Source organism: Eptatretus burgeri, chromosome 3, assembly GCF_056783735.1.
Source record: "Eptatretus burgeri isolate ZD-2024b chromosome 3, Ebu_testis_v1, whole genome shotgun sequence".
Lineage (NCBI taxonomy): Eukaryota > Metazoa > Chordata > Myxini > Myxiniformes > Myxinidae > Eptatretus > Eptatretus burgeri.
In genome coordinates, this window is record NC_140963.1 from 68,816,620 (window position 1) to 68,839,504 (window position 22,885).

The window sequence follows — 22,885 nt, forward strand, 5'->3', positions numbered from 1 at the left end:
CAGGGTAGATGTCCATTCAGATGAACAGACAAAGGACTTTGTGGGGCTTTAAACAATAAATAGGAATTTGGCACGTGTTCCAGAATGCTGGTGTTAGTCGCACATGTTGAACGCCATGTCAGTAAAACACGCACACCCTATATGATGACAGTAGTTATGGTACACGTCATCATGCGCTGATGCCTCTATTATCCCAACGGTTGAGGGGGCGCAAACTCCCAACACAACACATTTAATTACATAATAACCCCTATAGGGAAGGCGCTATTCTTAACGTCCTTTAGGGAAATAACTTTTCTAAAGAGTCTCCGTGCTGTGTGCGTTTCAATTTCAGCATGTGGTTTCTACACTGCAACATTACCTCCTTCCCTTTCCAGACTCATCCCGAGTCGAACACAAACTTGACCCTGAGTCTGGGACAGATAATTTACCATTCCTGTGTGCCATACATGTGTAATTATCCCCTAGTGCCTACTTAACGTATTGCCTTAATGCTATCCCCCGTGTATGCGACACTTTAAACTAGATATATCGCACTTAATGCATTGGGAGGTACCGAACTGACACACACGACAACCTTACGTAACACCAAAATTGCCGGGATTTTGAAACTACAACATTACCGGTGGGCTTTAAAAATTCTAAATAACTCTCTACAACAATTATCAGATATTTACAAAATCTGACCCTGGACCTGCAGGAAAAGAAAACACAAAAGCAAACATTGTTCATGTGGCAGGAGGAACACCTGCTTGCTGTCGTCACCAAGCTCTTCCTCTTGCTCATCTTCGGGCTGGAGGCCCTGCTAACAAAAACTGGCATGCCATGATCCAGCATATAGGCCATTTTGAAGTGGCCTTTCTAAATCAACAAACATCTTCCTCCACCGAGCTGCTCTACGGAGAAGTTCTTGGTGGTGGGGGAAACACGGCCACAATAATGTGGTGCAGTAAAACGTATGAACAAGGTGAGTGGTACATCGGTCACATAGCAAGCGGTCCAACAAGGTGTATGGGCAAGACCATAAGGTGATGATACCAGCAAGGGGGCAAGGTGTGTCCTGAAAGACATCCAGTGATGTCTCCAGGTCCTGGACAGACAGACAAATTAAAACAGGAAAAAGCCCACGGCACGGAAAACAAAAAAGTAAATCGGGTAATGCAAGTACACAAGCACCAGGTCCGACCAACATCGTCAACCGGTCCCTGGTGTGCACATAACTGAGGCAATGGCGGTGGTGTCGGAGGAGTGAACTTTAGGTCGGCCCTACTCGTCCGCACTCACCTATCATCTCCTAAACTAATACCACAAAAATTTGTGTCTACGTTCTGTCTCCTACTGTCGTGGCCAAATATATTGGCACCCTTGCACTTTTTTCAAATAATGCACCATTTCTTCCAGAAAATTGTTGAAATTAAAAAATATTTTGGTATCCACATATGTATTTCTTTGGTTTGCAGTGGAACAAAACAAAAAAAATTCTCAAAATATATTACTAAATCTTAGCTTATTCCACAAAGAAATCCTAAAATGGCCCAGACAATATTATTGGCACCCTTTAGAAGTTGCCAGAAATAATTAGATTTCAAGCAGATAATTCTCTTTTCTTTGGAATTGAACTCACCTGTGGTGAGTTGCATGTGCCTGCAATATAAAAATCACTCATTTAACCAGTTTGAATGGAGAAAAGGAGTCATTCTGCTCTTTTGTGTCACTGTGTGTACCTCAATGAGCATGGAGAGAAGAAAGAAAACCAGAGAATTGTCTAAGGAGGTCAGGCACAAGATTGTAGCCAAGCATGGACAATCTCAAGGCTACAGGCCCATTTCCAGAGACCTTGATGTTCCTGTGTCTACTGTACGCAATGTTATCAGGAAGTTTGAGACCCATGGCACTGTTGCCAACCTCCCTGGACGTGGCCGCAAGAGAAAACTTGATCGAAGATTGCAGTGAAGGATTGTTCGAATGGTGGAGAAAGCACCTTGATCAACCACCAAACAGATTCAAGCTGACCTTCAGACACAAGGTACGACAGTTTCAAGTCACACCATCTGTCGCCAACTCGATGGAAGTGGGTTCTATGGTGGGAGACCCAGGAGGACTCTGCTGCTAAGAGAGAGACATGAGAAAGCCTGACTGGAGTTTGCCAAAACACACCTGAACAAGCCAAAATCCTTCTGGGAGAATGTCCTGTGGACAGATGAGACCAAATTAAAGCTTTTTGGAAAAGCACATCATCTCTATGTTTACAGAAAACAAAATTAAGCTTTCAAAGAACAGAACACCTTCCCTACAGTCAAACATGGAGGAGGTTTAGTGATGTTTTGGGGGTTGCTGTGTTGCTTCTGGCAGTGGGTGCCTTGAATGTGTGCATGGCATCATTAAATCATGAGATTACCAAGGCATTTTGGAGCACAATGTTCAACCCAGTGTCAGAAAGCTGGGTCTCCGTCAAAGTTCATGGGTCTTGCAGCAGGACAATGACCCCAAACACACTTCAAAAAGCACCCAGGAATGGTTAAACCATAGACTCCTTTAGAGAAGGACTGGAACCCCCCATGCTCGGGGTTTGTAACTTGAGTCTGAAGGATTAACTTGAGTCCGGGGCTAAAATGACTTCTAGAAGGGCTCGAGACACGATCTCGGGATCCATATAGGGGTTTTTGAGGACGGCGAGTTCAATAGTGTCATTTTCAACACCACCTGAGGTCATCTTCAAGGTTAAAAGGTCATATTTCCAGGTCAAATTACTGAATTTTGGTATTTTTTGCCCGTTTTTGTGTCTAACTCATAAACGGTGAGAGATGGCTGATTGCAATAAGATGCAAGTGTGTAGAGCTGTCAAACTTTGATATTTATTGTCATATATCGTATTACATAAACATTATATGCATGTCACAACACTATGCCTATTTCAACTATGTTAATGTCGATCACTAGTTGGAGAGCTTTTCTTGCCTCCTGAGGAATCCCAAAGCTTTTTCTTTGTCACTTACATTGAGGACATGAGCTTTGAATAGAATGTTAGCTAAAGTAGTACATGCAGCATTACTACTAGCTAAAGGTGCATCTACAGAGTATAACAGCTCACCAAAATGAAATCGGCAACGCATTTTAGTCTTGTCATACAAATCATAGGCGTTATGTACAAAAAAGACGGTTGACATAGTCGGCACACTCAATCCACCTCTTCAAATTATCTAGAAACTCAGATGACACCTCGTTACCATCTTCATCATCAATGATCTCCATACTAGTGCTATCGCCATATTTATGAACAAGGTGTCCGGCCAAATAAACTACTTTATGCTTCAGGGTATTGTCAGACCCCAAGAGATCCTGAGTGTCTTGAGGAGTAATCTCGTCAATGAGTTCACTTCGCTCATCTGGATTTATGGAAGTTGTACGGTTCTTGTCGCGATCAATCACACGAGAACTAGATTCGGGCATAATGTCATGCTTAATGAGTGTTTGCAAATTTACAATTTTAGCTGCAGCCATAATGTGAACTACATCAATGTACAAGTTTCCACCACTTCTTTGCTTGGCTTAGCCGAAAAACTTTTCCAAGGCTTCATCTGCAAATATAGCAGGAAGAATGTAGTCAAAGTCTTTCTCTGCCAGAAGCAATTTGGCAGCATCCACATTATTACGTGTGGACACAGTGAAGGCTTCAGCAGTTTGCTGATTTAGCTTCAGCTTACGACCACCACCTCCTTGCCATGCACAGGTAGATATAATTTGGCAGGCCTGCTCCAGCTTAGTGAAACTTGTACAGTCTGCTGTCCAAGGCTGTCTGGATTCGTCGCGCAGATGGATAGCTGAGAAACGGTCTTTCACGTTCATCATCTTGAACCACTCACTAATTATCTGGGTGAGGATGATTGTGCCTTCACTGATGCCCAGTGAATCCTTGAAGGGCTTTAAAGCAGCGACAGTCTTGTCATTGAACACTTGGCATACCAATGGTACGCTCTAGCGTTGAAGGGGCTTGGGGAAAACAGCGATGTGCGTCAGCTTCGTTCAGCAATAGGAGTAGCCCGGTCGATCTCATAAACCTTCTGAATATCACTCCAGTAAGCTTTGTACTCATTACCATCTACGACAAATGAGAGTGTCTTGCCATCAACAGTAATCCAGTTGTTGCGAACATTTTTGAAGATGTGCACGTAGTCGTACACTAAGAACATAGATTGCTCTTGAATTGACAGCACTTGGCAACTTCCTGGTCCTCCAAATTTTGAATAAACAATGCGGTTGGTATTGCAATTGTCACATATCAAAGAAATCACAGTACCGCCAGCACCAACTACAGCTGATGCAGCTTCGATAAGGAGTTCCTTCAGCTGATCGGCAGTTAGTTTTTTACAGGGCAAAATGCGTAGAATATAGCGTGGACCACTGAAATGGCAGGCAACTTCAACAACCATAGCATGTGTAGCAAGCATTTCGTGTTCACCACCCGCTGCTGCATTTTGAGCATATCCTACCTACAACATGCCCTCCAGAAAATCGCAATGTCTCGACCAGCTTTACCTCATCAAACATTAAATTGACCAAACGCTGCAGTGGTTTAAGCTGGTCGAACAAGGTTTTGAGGTTGGACTCCTGCTGACTACTAGCAAGCATCTGTTTCACCTTTTTTGTTGATAGTAGAATGATTAAGCCGGATCGACGAATCATTTTGTATGCAGTGGGTGATATGTTGTGAAGCTGCATTGCGAAAATCATAGTATCAGTATCAAATCGGCGACAATCAAGAGGTTTGAACATAATATGCAGCTGCGACAAAAGGAAGGTGAAATGAGGAAGCTCGTGTGCCTCAGCCATCCAACAGAGCTGGCTTATTACAAGCTGAAGAATTTCCTTGCTTGTGCATTCATAGATGTTTACCTGGTCAGTTATGGATATAATCTGCGACCATTTTGAGAGCAGGCTGTTCTTCTGCAAAGGAAAAAGTCGTTTGGGCACCTCAATGCCATCTTTCTCAACTCTATTCAAGAATAGAAATCCAAAAGGTGAGTGAATTTGTTGGAAATGAAAGAACTGCTTGACAGTTTGTCCAGTTGCATCAGTTCTTGATAGGTAAAGGTTTTCCTGGTCTTTTATGACGATAAAGCCAGAAAAATAGGAGCCGATTTTAGCACAGAAGTGGTCGAAATCTTGGATATTGTCTGCAGCCTCATCAGCTGCCTGCATCTTCTTAGCTCTTGATTCTGATGTAGAAGATGATGTTGGGCATGGGGCTGAGGTCACCTGCTTCAAAGCTGATTTCGGTACTCCAGGAAATATTGTTGGGGGTTCTTTGGGTCGTTTGCCACCCCTAACTGACACCCAATCACAATTGAAATGTGTCTCACAAATATATATATATATATATATATATATATATATATATATATATATATATATATATATATATATATATATATATATATATATATATATATATATATATATATCTCCTTTAAGCTCCTCAAGCTTTCTTTCTCATTTGGCATTGCTAATATCCATCTCTCCCTCTCCTCAGGATCTTTTGGGAAGGATGTGACCTTTACATAAGGCGTCCCATCATAGTTTCCTCGACAACCAAAGCAGCTGCAATGACGTGGCATATTGTCGCCAAAGCAGGAAAGAACACAAAGATCCTATGAGATCACCAGCTGGACAGTTTCTGAAAGAGAAACAAACAAAACATACATTAGTTAACGATGATAGAAATCAGCAAGTAGGTGCACAATGTCATGTTTTGTCATAGATTTCACAAAAGTTTTTCTCTATGAGTTCGACACAAAAACGGGCAAAAAATACCAAAATTCATTAATTTGACCTTGACATATGACCTTATGACCTTGAAGATGACCTCAGGTGGTGTTGAAAATGACACTATTGAACTCGCCGTCCTCAAAACCCCCTATATGGATCCCGAGATCGTGTCTCTAGCCCTTCTAGAAGTCATTTTAGCCCTGGACTCAAGCTAATCCTTCAGACTCAAGTTACAAACCCCGAGATCGTGAGGTTCCAGTCCTTCTCTATAGGAGTCTATGGGTTAAACACAAAATGGTGGACTTCTGAAGTGGCCAGCAATGACTCCAGATCTACACCTGCGGGGAGATCTGAAAACGGTCGTTAGGAGGAGACTCGCTTCAAATCTGGGAGAACTGGAACAGTTTGCACAAGAAGAGTGGGCCAAACTGCCAGTAGGGGGTGTAGGAATATCATTCATGGCTATAGGAAGTGCTGGACTGCAGTTATTTTGTCCAAAGGCTGTGTTACCAAATATTAAGTCGAGGGTGTCAATAATTTTGTCAATGCCATTTCTTTTTATTTTCTGATTTAAAAGGATATATTAAGTTCTAAAATATTAACAGTGAAATATAGAATTCGAGAGACCAAATACTTTTGTCAATTTCAACTTACTCTTAAAGACAATTGTGAGTTATTCGGAAAAAGTGCAAGGGTGCCAATATTTTTGGCCACAACTGTCTAATGATGTAATAATGTGGGCGGAGGCATATCTGGCGAAAGGTGTCGAATGTTGTCGTTCTCGTTCATCTTTGATTTTCTTGTTTTGTTAATTGTCAATTTTCCTTGGGAAGTAAAAAATGGTGCAAGAACTATTGTTTGGATGTTAAGGAGCCACTTGGACCAAAAATGAAAATTGGAAATAAAGAAACTTTATTTCCTAATTTCCTAAAGAAATTTCCTAAAGAAACTAAAAGAAAATAAAGCAATTTTAAAATTGGAAACTTTCAAGAAAATAAAGAAGGGAGTTAAACGATTGCATGGGACAAGGTATCACTGATCGCTTATTGCTTGTGTGAAGCGGTGGATAAGAGAGTTTATGGGCAGTATCCAATGTGCAATTCTCCATTGGAGATCACCAACGTTTTTTGCACAGGTTCTTTTTTACAGCACCACCCTCAATTTGGGGAGAAAGGAGTGTGTGGCAGGATTGTGGATCACTTACAAGGTGCTGAGGTAAACGAGAAAGGAAAAAGAGCTTTTAAACATTGTTGATACAAGGTTTTGTGGTTTTTACTAGAAAAGGAAAAAGAATGGCAAAAATTTATTGGTTCTAAAGCTTTCAGAGACAGGTAAAATAAGGTCGGGGTCGGTGAAAAGACCTGGCTCTGAGGGAGGTATGCGATGATGTGACCATGATTGGAAGGTGCAATAAGTACAAAGCACTGACCTTAAACACTTGTCTGTTTTGCGACAATACCTCATGCCGGTTGCTGAGGAAATTGCAGCAACACTTAGCCACTGATCATTGGCATTGTTTCTAAGGTGGCACACTTTTGTTATTTACCTCGCCGAAGGAGAGGGTATTACATTTGTGTCCGTTTGTTTGTCTGTACAGAACTTTTGTGTTTTTCTCTGCAACTGTTTGACAGATTGAGATAAAATTTTCACCAATTCACCATTTTCACTACAAAAAAGTTTGAAATTCCCGCCGAACATAAAACGACTCCTGCGAACAATTGAGGACGCTTCCGAACCCCCGCGCATGTTTGGCGAACTTTTGGAGCCTAAAATGCGAATGTTGGACTTTGCCATTTTTTACGACATTCGCATCCTTCGCGAACCGTACGCGTGTCCCGTGAGAACCCACCTTTAGCAATGCATCTTCTTGGCAATATCAGAATTTTTGATACTAACACATACACTACATGGCCAAAATATGTGAGCACCCCTTCTAATTGGTGCATTTGGCTATTTCAGCCACACCCATTGCTGAGAGGTGTATAAAATCAAGCACACAGCCATGCAATCTCCATAGACAAACAGTGGCAGTATAATTGGCTGTACTGAAGAGCTCAGTGACTTTCAACGTAGCAACGTCACAGGATGCCACCTTTCCAACAGGTCTGTTCGTCAAATCCTGCCTTGCTAGAGCTGCCGCAGTCAACTGTAAGTACTGTTATTATGAAGTGGAAACATCTAGGAGCAACAGCAGCTCTGCCGTGAGGTGGTAGGCCACACAAGCTCACAGAACAGCGCCGCCGAGTGCTGAAGCACGGAGCATGGAAAATTGTCTGTCGTCGGTTGCAACACTCGGTACCGAGTCCAAAACTGCCTCTGGAAGCAACATCAGCACAAACACTATTCGTTGAGAGCTTCATGAAATGTGTTTCCATGGCTAAGCAGCTGCACACAAGCTTAAGATCACCATGCGCAATGCCTAGTGTCAGCTGGAGTGGTGTAAAGTTCACCGCCATTGGACTCTGGAGCTGTGGAAACGCGTTCTCTGGAGTGATGAATCACGCTTCACCATCTGGCAGTCCGACGGACGAATCTGGGTTTGGCCGATGCCAGGAGAACGCCACCTGTCCGAATGCAGTGCCAACTCTAAAGTTTGGTGGAGGAGGATTAATGGTCTGGGGCTGTTTTTTCATGATTCAGGTGAAGCCCCTTAGTTCCATTGAAGAGAAATCTTAACACCACAGCATACAATGATATTCTTGATGATGATGTGCTTCCAACTTTGTGGCAACAGTTTGGGGAAGGCCCTTTCCTGTTTCAGCATGACAATGCCCCCGTGCGCAAAGCAAGGTCCACACAGAAATGGTTTGTCGAGATCAGTGTGGAAGAACTTGACTGGCCTGCACAGAGCCCTGACCTCAACCCCATCAAACACCTTTGGGATGAATTGACACTCCAATTGTGAGCCAAACCTAATCTCCCAACATCAGTCCCTGACCTCACAAATGCTCTTGTGGTTGAATGGAAGCAAATCCCTGCATAAATCTTCCAACATCTAGTGGAAAGCCTTCCCAGAAGAGTGGAGCCTGTTGTAGCAGTACAGGGGTGGGGGGGGACCTCCACATTAATGCCCACTAGCATAACCTGTGCTCTGCGTGACATGTTGGGGTGGGTGTGTTTGAGAAAGGAACTGATGCAGAGTATCAGTAGTAATTTTACTTTAATGCAGTAAGTGGAATAGGATTCCACCGTTTCAGAACCATTTTATATACTTTTTTTTGTACCATGCACCTCATATGGTCTTTGAGATAATGTAAGCCGAATATCACGTTACTCGAGCGCAGAACAAAGTCGAAGATAGCGCGACACGAAACCACAAACTCGGAAATAATATACAACATGAATTTGGAATGAGAAGTGGGACGAGCAGGTGTCCACATACTTTTGGCCATGTAGTGTTAATCAGTCGGGCAGTTTTTTGCAAATTTTGTTCACGACATTCCCGTATCGCAAAATGCAAAGATATCGCTTTCTTTTTGCCTGAGGATGCAGTGGGAGGGAGTTACAAGCGCAACTTTTCCATTATATGCGCAACTTCTGGTGTTAATCACACTTGAATGGCTAAATCTGCTAAATGCTCGGCCATGTGGCGTCGTGCCTGCCTGAAGCGGCGATTAAAAACACCATTTTGATCGAGTATCACCTGTTATGTGCATTGAATGAACTGACTTCCTGTCGTGTTGCTGTGGTGTTCCTGTTTGCTATCAAGTTGTTACATTTTACCTCCTTTTACTTAACTATCGAGTTTAATCTCTGTTATAAGTACGTCAGCGCTACTTGCCAATTATGCCTAAGGAAGCTGCTTCTATTGCAAAAGTACAAGCCTTTGCAGCAGAATTTCCAACTCAGTTTGTAGTAACTTCTGGGAAGAATTTGTTATGTTCTATAGTCGTGTGCCACGAATGACGGTCCAGTGTTCTGAACTATCGTAACAATACAAAATACATGAGAGCCAAGGATTCTGAAAATGAACCTCGACAGACATTGCTGCGAGCTGAGAAAGTGAGCAAGGGACCAAAATTTGTTGATCGGGTAGTTACGAGCTTTATCTCAGCCGATATACCTCTCGACAAACTTTAAAATCTGGAGGTGAAATTATTTTTGCCTGTGCAGTGAGAGGAATTTGCTAATACCCCTTAAGCAAGTCAAATTTGCTTATGAACTTCGCATGACCAATCCTGTTATTGTAATCATCAATTCGAGGAAGTGGATAAGTATCTGTTCTCTTCACTGCATTAACTTGTTTTAAATCAGTGCAACAATGGAAACTGCCATTTGGTTTGGGCACCAGAACACATGGTGAACTTCATTCACTTTCACTCGGTTCAATGATATCATTCTCAAGCATGTATTCCATCTCCCGATTCAAATGTTCCAACTTAACCGGATTCATTCTATACGGATGTTATTTTATGGGTTTAGCATCTCCCACGTCCACATCATGACACACTAAATCCGTACGGCTAGGTACATCTGAAAACAAGTGAGTAAAGCTATGAAGAATCTGCAATTTGCCCCCGCTGTTGGTACGACAAATGATCCAATTTTGGATCCAAGTGTGATAAAACCTCTGAGTTAGTTAACTTCAGACAAGCGTAGTCCCTAATGTGGTCAAACTTCACCTCATCACACATGCCACTTTGTGCCCGTACAGTAACAACCAGTACCAACGGTGAGGTGACAACCTCACTCAATGGCTGCTCTCTCTCTCTCATGACAGTCTGGAGGTCTCCTTTTACTGAGACTCGACTTTTCTGATTTGCTATCAGTCTTCTTATCTTCTCCTGGTCCATGACCATCACTAGTTTCACTAGCAGTAACCTCATCACCAACCTGGTCCATAAAGGTTCCGTCTAGCGTAAATGCAGTTTCTACGCCCATGTCCTCTTCCACTGCACTCTCATCCAAGTGTTGTCTGGACTTAGAACGAGTCACCACATGTCGGAATCACATCAGAAACCTGCTTCTCTGCCGGTTCCGCATAATTCTCAACAATGGACTCATCCACCATTCGTGGATTCACCAAGACTTTATCAGCAGCTAAATCATTCCTGGTGATTAAAGAAACCCCCTCCATTGGAAGAGTAGGTTGTATAGCCACAAGAACTGGGCCAGATACCAAATCAGATTTTCGGTTAACCACCTGAAGAGGAGCTTTAACAAAACCCCCAAGTCTTTGTAATAACACATTGGTACCAGTCCACATTCTTACAGACTCTGGAAAAATTCTCTCCAGCATTATAGACTGCAACGCCCCTGTGTCTCTTAAGATTTTCACAGGTCGCTCACATTCAGAACTTGCAGTAAAGCCCGGCGTCGCCCGGGCTTTCTTGCAAATTTCCTGAATAGCTGTTAGGGTTAGAGTTAGCTACCCTAACACTAACCCTAACAGCTAACCCTAACCCTAACCCTGACAGCTTGGCGTAGCGGAGGTAAACGGCGCCTGGGGCAAAGTGGAAATTTGCGTCCCCCATAAGCCTTAAACTTGAGTGGATTTGAATGGATAAATCGCATAAGGGATATCGATTTATCGATTTTTTTGAATATCGGAAGTGTTATGGAAAAAAATTATAGCCCATGACCTAAGTTGGACCAAAAGCCATAATCGTACCGAATTTGAATGGAATCGGTTGGAGTTTGTGGAAATGCATAACGACCAAACACACACATACACATCCTCAGTTTTATAGATATAGAGATTACCTTCGGCTGGCACAAAACCATCTCTAATAAAAGGCTTAAATCCTGCATTACGCAGGTCTGATGGAGGCGTCGTCCCCTCTCCAGAGGACTTCCATCTATGTGACGTAAGGTAGTGTCGTAAAAGCTCCTTGTTGCTTTCCCCACTTATAACTGCCCAACAGAATGTCCTCGCTCCCCACAGAGAGCACAAGTCAGCACGGAAGAATAATTATTCACGGGCTTTCTTTGCACCCCATTTACATTTTCTTTCCCTCTGGCAAACTTTGCATTACCCCCACTTATATGCGAGTTTTCATGTAAACTTTTTTGTACGGATCTCACTCCCGAACGAGGTTTACTGGGACACGACAGTACCATACCGAGATAGCTCTGCTACATTTGATAAGGCTGTTTTTATAGATGGGGTGTCGAGTATGGAAACCAAAATGAAGTGTCTATTGTGTGTGGACAAATCTTATGTATTGTCCGCAACCATCTTAAGTATGAGGGTTTCTTGAGATACAACAAGTGAAATCCTTCAATATAGCGTGTGTGGTGAAGCAAATGAGTACACTAATGTTAAAATATGCAATTTATGCTTTTTCAGTTGAAAAACAATTGAAAAGCATACTTAATATTTGAAATGTAAAAATGTTGTTATTATTGTGATAAGCACATATATATATATATATATATATATATATATATATATATATATATATATATATATATATATATATATATATATATATATATATATATATATATATATATATAACAGAAGGAATGAAATCGTTCGATACAGCGTGGCAGGAGGCTGCAAAAGAATGATGTAAAAAATAATTCAAGATGTCCCTGGTTGAAAGAACCACATCACTTTGCCACCAATATCTGCCATAATTGTAAGTAAATTTCAACTACTAATGCATGACGAAACACTTGTTTATGGCTAATATTAAAGAGAATAATGGCATAAGAAGAACTTAGCTTTCGGTGTTCAGCGCGAAATGCCATGGTGGGCGGAAATGACGTCTTTCGTTGGTTCGTACATGAGAGGGGAGCGTTTCTTGGTTTTTTCTATCAAACAATAAATTCAATGGTTTTCACATATATAACACATTAGTTTCACAAATTTCCATTGAAAACATATATAACACATTCGTTTCACAAATTTCCATTGAAAAAAGGCAGTATTGTGTGAATCTAATGTGTAGTTCATGCAGAAACCCGCAAATTATTATCTCTTCGGATGTTTCCGTCAGTTGTGGGTATTTCCGTCAATTGTTTCCGTCAGTTGTCGGCCCATGAATACTCTGGGTATTTCCGTCAATTGTCGCCATTTCCGTCTAGGTTACGCACTGCCATCTACCGGACGGCCATCACTAGCTGTCACTTGAGGCGCGTGGGGGGCGGGGGGGGGGACACCGGAGACATGGTAGACACCGGGGACATTTCAAACTCGGTGCAATTGTATACCAGCACACACGCTGTAAAAACCACGACACGTTTGTTCATTCATGACGCTGCACAAATCTTATTCATTCTGATTATATTGACGATTGCAATCACATGGTCGGCACTAACCTCGTTGGGAGGGACACACACCACGCCATGCTTCCGTGTAAGGGCCTTGAAAGCTGCATATCGGGAATGTGTCGACATTTCTTTCATAGAAAATTCCCCGGACTAAGTAGAACTGGGGGAGAAAGGGCAGGAGGGGTTACAGCTTTCTGTGAAAAGCAGGGATTTGAAAGAAAGCACAAAGTGTTACCAGGCTGTGTCAGCATATACCAGCACGAGAAAACTAATGCGAACAAACACAGCTCCCGATGAAGAAAAGGACGAGAAACCACATTGACCCATTGGAGTGCCAATGGAAAAACTCACCCCCTTTGCCTCACTGTGATCTGTGGGCTCTTTCCCTCTCCCCCTCTCCCTCTCCCTCTCCCTCTTCCTCTCCCTCTCCCTGAACAGGATTTGCAAAGTCCATCACAGAATTGGGAAAGCAACTTTTTGAGGTCAAAGGTCAAACTTCTAAAATCAAGTTTAATGTGAAAAATCTTCAATTTTCATCTGATTAACCTGAAAATTAAGCAGCTTGCCGGTCTGAAAATTAAGCAGCAATCACTGTAATTGGAAACCAACTATTTTTGAGGTCAAAAGTCAAATCAAGTAATTACTTTTTTAATCAAGTAATTACTTAATTTAATCAAGTAATTACTTAATTATCAAGTAATTAAATCAAGATTTAGCTAATCAAATCAAGTAATTACTTTTAAAGTAATCAATTTCAATCTGAAAAATATACAATTTTCATCCGATTGACCTGACTGAGCTTTCGCACACTTCGTCCTCCGCATCTCCGAAGTATAACACATCTCCGAATACTAGAAGCGACATTTATCTATTCCGCGGACCCCATGTTATGTCGGCAAAAAGAGTGTCCACTCGCTTTGCTTATTTGAGCAAAGAAGAATAGGAACACTAACTCGTCTCATGATCACGGCTGGTTGTGAAGAAGATTCTAGAACAGCCTTAGGGACTCTGCCTCAGACTCTGCAACCTCCAATTGGAGAGCTGAACACTGAACAGACTCCTCCCACCTAGACCATTGGGAGGTGACGATGACGCATCAGTAGAGAACGTCCAATGAGAATTGACTTCTAAAATTATCAATTACAATCTGAAAAATAATCAATTTTCATCTGATTGACTTGAAAATTAAACAGCAATTGCAGAATGCATTACTGAATTGGGAAAGCAACGATTTTTGAGATCGAAAGGTCAAAGGTAAACTCAAGGTTAAACTTCGAAAATCATCAATTTCAATCTGAAAAATAATCAATTTTCATCCGAATGACCTGAGCTTTGATGAAGATTGTCAATTTTAATCTTGACAAAAGGGACAATGTGATGTATCCATGGCAACCTTTGAGTGGATTTTGAGGGGAGAGATTTTGGTTGAGAGAGGGGTGGATTTTGCAAGTACCGTTATTATGAAGTGGAACATTTTCATTTTCTTGTGTGTTTGTTCGTCTGAACAGGATATCTCAAAAAGTTGTGGACGGAATCAGACAAACTTTGGTGGAGGTGTTGGGTGAGACGAGGACGAAATGATTCGATTTTTGTAAAGAACCGGTTCCTGATTCAGATCTGATAATTTACGTGATTCTTCACCATTGAGAGATAGATAGGGCCAAAAACGATAGATAGCACAATATCTCTAAATGTTATGGATGGATTGACACAAAACTTGGGGGACAGATTGGGAGTGCCACGAGGAAGGAATTGATTCAATATATATGTTTTTTGTATACATTATCAAAGCTCGTATGAGAGCGAACGCACAACACACAGCAAGGGGGGCATGAGACAAAAGGGGTGGGAGAGGGAAGGACAAAACAATGGGGAACAGAGATATTAGGAGATCTGTGGAAGGGATGGGGTGGGGAACACGGGGTATACAACACGGGGACTTTCAGGAAGGAAAGCAGGGAATTTGAAGGACGTGTGTTTGGAGTGTATTAACGGGGGTAGAAAAGATGGAGGTTTTGTATGGGGGAAGATAAGTGGTGGTGGTGCACAGCTGTTTTGAAGGCCTAGGGGGGGGGATGGGATTGAAGAGAGTGTGGGAGTTTATTCCAAAGGTGGAAAAGCAGGAATGAAAGAGTGAAGGTGAGCAGTAATTTGTGATTTTGGTAGTTTCACCAGAAGAGGGTTTCTGGCAGACCTTGAGCGCTCTGCGGAAATATGGGGGGGGGGCATATCGCAGGCAGAGCAGGGGGTGAGACCGGAGAGGAGATGACAGAAGACAGAAAGACCACTGACCTGCCTGCGGTGAGAGAGTTAGAAGCCCAAAGACTCAGCCTCACCGCGGGAGATACCAATGATCCTAAATGCTTTGTTTTCCACAGCGTGAAGCTGGGAAAGGTGAGAGGCAGGAGCACCAGCCTAGAGGGAAGAGCAGTACTCCATCAGGCTGCGGACGAAAGCTTTGTATGTGGTCAAGAGCTCAGGTGGGCTGAGGAAGGACTTTGCACGACGGAGGATTCCCAGTCGGCGACTGGCTTTGGAGGCTAGGTTGGAAATGTCGTCTTCCCAGGAAAGATCATGGCAGATAGTGAGACCCAGAAGCTTGAGTGAAAGGACTTCTTCCAAAGGATTGTTGAGAAAGTAGATGGGGGGGGGGATTCCAAATGTTCCTTTCATAGAGACGTAGTGAGAGTGTAGGGTTTGTTAGGATTGAAAGACATGTCCCACGTGTTGGACCAGTTTGTGATTTTTTTTTCCAGATTTGCAGAGAGCGAAGAAGCGGCTGCTTGCCGGTCTGAGGGATGACAGCGGGTGGAGTCATCAGCAAAGAGGTAAAGAGGATTTTCCAGAGTTGGAAAGATCATTGATGAAAACCAGAAAAAGAACAGGGCCCAGAATGCTGCCTTGAGGAACTCCAGCTTGGACAAGAAGAGGGAATGAGAGAACTCCATTTTGGGTTACACGTTGGCTGCGACAGGAGAGGAAGTCTGCGAGCCATGAGTGGAGATGGCCTTGGATGTCATAGGAAGAGAGTTTGGTGAGCAGGGCAGGGTGCCAGACCGTGTCAAAAGAACGTGATATGCTTCGGGATGTGGCTCTGATTTCATGTCTTGCATTGAGGACCTCCATCCATTGTTGGGAGAGCAGAAGCAGCATATCGAGGGTAGAGTGAACTGCACTGAAAGCAAAATAATGATCGGAAATCAAGCCATTGGAGAAAAGGAAGGATTTAATGTCTGAAGCGATGATGGATTCCATAACCTTGCTGATGATTAGGAGAAGGCTGATTGGTCTGTAGTTGCAGGGATCTGTTTTTGCACCTTTTTATGCAGGGTGGTAATGTTTGCTGATTTCCGAGGAGATGGCAGATGACCTTGAGCAAATGAGAGGGTGAATAGAACAGAGAGAGCAAGAGCAGAGGAGCAGGTTTTTAGGACACGTGGGCTGATGCCGTCTGGACCGTTTGCAGAATCTGAGTTGAGGTTTTTCAGCAAGCTCTCCAATGTCAGAAGAAAATGACACAGAGTCCAGGGACTGTTGGTTGCGACTGGGTAAGGTGGGTGCAGAATGCGATGGGTTTCGGATATAAGATTTAGATGCAAACACCGAGTTTAGACATTCAGCCTTTTTACGTGCGCTATCAGCAGTGCAGCTATTTGAGGGAAGTGAGGGGATGGAGGGGGATCATACACCAGAAACAAATTTGATTTGACGCCACCAGGATTTGGAGGAGGGAGAGAGGTTTGAGAGTTCAGATTTGAGATTAGAAAGATGTTGTTTTCGGACTTTCCTGAGGGTAGATACACACTTGTTCTGAGCTTTACTGAAGGAACTGAGATTACCCTCAGTTGAGTCTGCTTTCCTTGAGGCAAAGGAAATTGTTTCAGGACAACTGCCTCACCACAAGCTTCAGTGAACCACGGGTGTGAGGAAAGGTAGGACAACTGAAGACGAGATGGGATAAATCTGCACGTGAAAGAGCAATTTTCTTTTAAAGAATTCCCAGGACAAGTTGATGTTGGAGAAAGTAGCAATGGGAGAACAGTCTAGAAGTTTGATGGCCGCTTGGAGACCCTGCCAGTCGGCCTGAGTGAAATGCCAGACTCAACGGCGTTGAGGTGATTCTCTAATAACAGCCAAAGAGGTGTCCACTTTGACAAGGACGTGGTCAGAAGAACCAATTGGAGCAGAGGAAGAACAGCAGATATTTTCAGGGAAATTTGTCAAAATCAGATCCAGAAGAGATGGAGTACTGTTGGTTGAGATCCGGGTCAGGAAATTGACTGATTGAGTCAGTCCCATTGAGTCGCAGAAGTCTTTTGCTGAAGTGCCATGGCAGGTGAGAGAGGTACCCACACCTAGCCAACTGGCATGATGACAATTGAAGTCACCACATATGAGGAAGAGAGAGTTCAGATGAGAGGATAGAAGTTGGTCCATGTTTTCAGATAGTGAGGTGGAAATGGAGTCATCACTTTTTGGTGGATGGTACAGCACACGTATAACATAAGGTGTGAGTGAAGGGTAAGCCACAGCCAAAGATATTCCTTGGGGTTTGGGGGAGTGAGGGCAGTGCATGGAGAGTGGGGAATAGAGTCTTCGATGAATAGAGCAACTCCTCCATCAGGATGAGGCTCAGGTCTGTCCTACCAGAGGAGGGAGTAACCAGGGAGTCAGAGACGTCTTGAGGGAGGAAAGCTTGTGTTCGGCAGATGATATCTCGTTTGTCAGTGGCAACCTGTATGGAAAGATCTGTCAGGTTTGAGCGAAGGCTCCAGATATTTGAGTTCCACACAGTTAGTGAAGAGGGAGGGGAGGAGGCTTGGGGGGGGGGGGGGGGGGGAGGGTAGGACACGGGAGGAGGTGGGGTAAGGAGTGTTGTTGAAAGAGTGTGGGGGGTTGCAGAAGTGCGAGGGGCCGGATGAGGAGGAGAAAAGGCTCTGTGGTGTTGGGATGACGTACAGTGGGGAGTAATAAGAGAGGGGGCAGAAGGCAGTTGAGGATTTGTGGAGGTCGAGTGATAAGATGGAGGCGAAAGGGCAGAGGAAGGAGGCAGCTTTGTGCATGTGAGGGTGGGGGGGGTGGGGGGAGGTAACTTTGAGAAGTGGGAGTGAGGGTGGTGATTGGAGGGAGAAGGATGAGTTGGGAGAGTTGAGGGAGAGAGGTGAGGAGGGAGTTTTTGAGAAAGGTGAGAGGGAAGTTTGGAGGGGGAAGAGTGTGATGGCTGCTTTGAGAGGGGTGAATTGGCCTGAAGTTGATGATGAGAAAAATGATGATTGATGGAAAGCAAACATGTATTGCAAACTGGGGTTTTTCCAATTTTTAGTTCAGAAATGCGACTAAAGACATTTCTTGAGGGATGCAATGAAAGTGAATTAAAAGAATGGAGAGAAGAAACGTTGTAACAGTTGGATTTTTTAGAGAACGTATGAAGGACAGGTCGAATTGAGAGCAGTCTGTTGAAATAGAAAAAGAGTCGTAGTGTATTATGATACAGTAATGAGAACCATACGTGTGAAAGAGGAAGATGAAGCATGATAAGAGACCATTTTTATTGTTATTATTATCCCGCCCCCAGGAGGGATCGGGATATTGTAATCGTCCGGTTTGTTTGTCTGTCTGTTTGATAGTAACTTTACGGCAAAACGGCTTTAGCAAACACTATCAAATTTAATCCACAGGTGGGCAATGAACCTTGGACGACCCCATTAACTTTTGGGTGCAATTGGATCAAAGGTCAAGGTCACGAAATGATCAAAATCGTTTTTTGCTCAAAACTTCGTCAAAAATGATCTGATTTACTTCAAACTAAGCTTGTAGTGAACCTTATTCTATTTGTCACTTATAATCCTACCCATTCCTATAGTGAAAATGCATATTTGTGAAGATCGGTAGGGTCCGAAGTTTTGGGGGTCATGGTCATCGGTCAAAATTACAAATTTTCCATTAAAACTAAAACATGGTTATGAAAATACAACTTTATGGGAAAACGGTTGGCTCAAACACTGTCAAATTGTATCCACAGGTGGGTAATGAACCTCAGACGACCCCATTAACTTTTTTGTCAAATTAGGTCAAAGGTCAAGGTCAGGTCACGAAAAGGTCAAAATCGTTTTTCGCTCATAACTTCATCAAAAATGGTTTAATTGACTTCAAACTAAGACTAAAATATTCCTTATTCTATTCCTTATAATCGACATTCAGGTTAAGGATGTATCAAATTTAAATTTGATCCGCAAAATAACTTTATGCTTTAAATGGGCAGGATTTGTTGTGCCTGGTTATTATTATTATTACTTGCAGATACCTGTCTACAACGGGTATGGGGGACAGGACGGATCACAATACTTGGTTACAGTAGTTTCTTTGGATGTTTTGCACCGCATTCAACAGCTCAGTTCATATTGGTGGCATGTCTGGGTGCCCATGGTAGCGTTTGAGACCGGTCGCTTTAGATTGTTGGCCTTGACACATAGTGTCGGATGAGTAACACGAACGATTTGACATATTCATCGTTTCTATATTACCTCCATGGCAGGATAAAAGTCGTAAATGCTGAGTTGAACAAACGTCCTGAACTCATGGACTTTGTTAAGTAAAGCACGTCGTCTGGGATCTGGCCGTCGGTTTGCCTCCGAACGCTGCTGATTGTGATGTCATCGATTCCCTCTTTGAAAATTCTATCTACATTTGAATTTTTGAATCCGCTATTACCTACGTAAATACATGGAACACATAATATGAAGATTTCGGGAGTATGAACAGAATATGTTCGGAGAAAAGTGTGTTAGAAGTTCCAGGCTTACGCCCATTATATTATGATCATTTGATAAAGATTGCATTAGATTAGGTAAAAGAAAGGTTGAAGAAAAAATCAGGAGGTGAATGGTGAATTTGGATCGGTAACCCAGACGGTAGAAACAGATCACGTGGTTACGGGAGAAGCACGTGGTTATGGGAGGTGTATAGTTAGAAGTGAATTTATTTTTATTATTTTTTATTTTTTATTTTTTTAAGGATTGCGGAAGATTCGGAAAAGGAAAGGTTGAAGTAAAATCATGGAGGTGTATGGTGAATTTGGATCAGTAAACGTAGGGTGAAGCTGATGGATCAATGAAAAGTACCAGGAAGAGGGTAGAGAAAGACACATGGTTTCAGGAGGTGTATAGTTTACATGGAATTCACAAGGAATTTTTATACACAGGAGGAGGCCATTCAGCCCATCATGCCTGCACCACACCGATATCAGACATTTAATAAATCCGTGAATACCCTTCCCTTCGTATGCAGCCTTTTGGCTGCTACACTGGTACTCATTTCACCGACCTCAGAAGGATAACAGGCTGAGTCAACCCCCTGGTGTTAATTCAGTAGCCAGCAGGGCTTGAACTCAGGACCCTAGGATCCCAAGCCACCCTCCTAACCACGAAGCCAACACCAGGTTAGTGAGAAAGGATACAAGGAATTTTTTTTTTTCTAATGGATTTTTGAAGATTAGGTAAGATCACTGGTCTGCATCATTTCAGAGGTCTAGGTTTTCTCAACGGATCTTACATGTTTTTTGCATGCTGGATTTAGAAATGTATCTCATTTCGCTCAATCAGGTCAAGTGTTTATGCTATCTCAATTTTAAGGAAAAAAAAATAATCAAAATTTTTTTGTTTTTTTAATTAGCATTTTTAAAATTCAAAATCAGACTTACATTGATAGAAAATGTACAAACTATATATAAAATGACGCACAAGTACCGTTTATGTGAAATTCAACATTAAAAAGACGAAGGAAAACAGCGACTGAAGTTGGGTGTTGCCAGAAACGATTTATCTATATTTTTTTGAAATTTACATGAAAGTAATTGAAAAGGCACTTTCTTCCACATTAAGTGTACTTGTGTGTCATTATATGTATCGTTTGTACATTTTCTGTCAATGTAAGTCTGATTTTGAATAAAAAAGCTAATTGAAAAAACAAAAATTTTGATTATTTTTTTGTTCCTTAAAATTGAGATAGCATAAAAACTTGACCTGATTGAGTGAAATAAGATACATTTCTGAATTCAGCATGCAAAAAGCATCTAGGAACCGTTGAGAAAACTGAGACCTCTGAAAAAAATATTTAAAATGCAGCCCAGTGTTATGGAATGGATGGTTGTCGGAAGAAATTGTGAAGGTAATGGTGAGAGTGGGTCAGCTCAAATAGAAGAAAGATGATGTGCTGGCAGAAGCATGAATAAGAAGAATAAGAATGAAGAAGAAGAAGAAGGATCGGTACTCATGGGTATGGAGGGAGAAAGGGTTGTTGTTTTTTGTTTTTTAATTTAAGACAATAAACAGAGTTTAGTTTGGAGGGATAGTTGGGGGGCATTGGGAAAAGTGGGGAAAATAGGAATTGATTGTAATCGGGAGAGAATACAAATAAAAACGATCGTACCCCTAGATGGGATGGACAGGTCGGCCTCAAGGAGCCCGATAAGACAAGATTGATGAAAATTCACAATACAGCATGATTTTTGATACAAACAAAAAAAACCGAACTAGGAACACACCGTAAACATATATGTGAGAAAATAAACAGTTGAAATGTGACAAATAACGACCGGAAACTTAACTTTGAGGAAGTCGGCAGAGACCCCTGAGAGAAGCAGCTGTCATCCCAAACCCAGAACCGAAAGTGAAAAGTGCAATTTAATTGCGTGATTTTGATTTGTAATAATTGTTCCAGTTGTAATGTAATTTTGTAAATGTTTTTTTTTATTGTGAGGCAAACACCCAATTAAATTGCACGTGGTAATTTTCCACTGTCTAGTACTGTACCAAAAACTTATATTAATCATTATAACTGCTACTTATTCATTAATCAGCACAACTTTATCTTTAGAACTCTTTTTTGGAGGAAAAATGCTGAGTTTTTTTTACATATTTCAGGAACATATCTTCTATTTCTAACATTATTCTTACGGGAAAACTTGTTTCATAATTAGCTGATTCGCAATGCACTCGGTTTTCAGGAACACATCCTGAGCATATGGGTGATGTATTACTGTATAGTGTATATCCAAACTGAATTTTGATTTAATGAATTGCTTCTTACATTAAAAGCTTTGAATAACATTTTAAAATGTTTCACTTTCCTGATTTATCTGTTAGGACCACCCCATGTGTTCTTCTTCTTCATCATAATTCTTCTTCTTCACAAGGATCATTTCCCAAACCTCTCCTAAATGCTTGGTCCATCAACCCACCTCCCATACAAGTGTGTATCCACTCTCAGGAAAGGCAGAAAACAACATCTGGCCATTCTCAAGGTTGAACCTTCAAACTTGTCTCCCTCCTCCAAAACCTAGTGGTACCTTGTTAAGTCTGTCTCTGGAGTATGCTGCCCCTCCACTTCTCCCCTCACTTCAAATGGCAACACAGCTGACTCTGCTTATAAGGTACTCATTTATGAGTATGTCAACCTTGACTGATTCTGCAACTGGACAGGACAGCATCAGCTCACTTGTCCTAAAATGCTGCTCTGCGATCCCACTTGCACATCCTCTCTTTGCCCTTTTCACCCTATCATTTGCACTCGGTTATCTTCCATCTGCTTGAAAATCAGTCAACATCACTGCATTAGAAGTTGAAGAGTTTGCAGACTCAGAAGTGTCATTACAGGCTGCCAGGCTTAAGAGTTTGAATTTTGTATCCCACTGATAGGCCGGATCACCATCTGGACGTTAACCAAAATTGAATAAGCTTGTTCCTGTCACCTACCCAAATCATCCACCAGGTTTTGTCATAACTCGTCCACGACTTTTTGAGATGTCATGCTGTACATAGTTTTTTGCTCCATCTCTCAATTGTGAAGAATCACTTTAAAATTCTCATATCCGGATCCGGATTCGAATCTTCACCAAAATTGA

General features: G+C 42.2%; 1 protein-coding gene and 1 pseudogene across 1 annotated transcript in view; one reads left to right on the forward strand and one right to left on the reverse strand.

The window, feature by feature from the left end:
• BOLL (boule RNA binding protein) overlaps positions 1-22,885 on the forward strand; it is an 88,057-nt gene that overhangs the window by 22,774 nt on the left and 42,398 nt on the right. The gene's annotated exons all lie outside the window — the stretch shown is intronic.
• On the reverse strand, positions 2,937-4,677 carry LOC147030128 (uncharacterized; annotated as a pseudogene).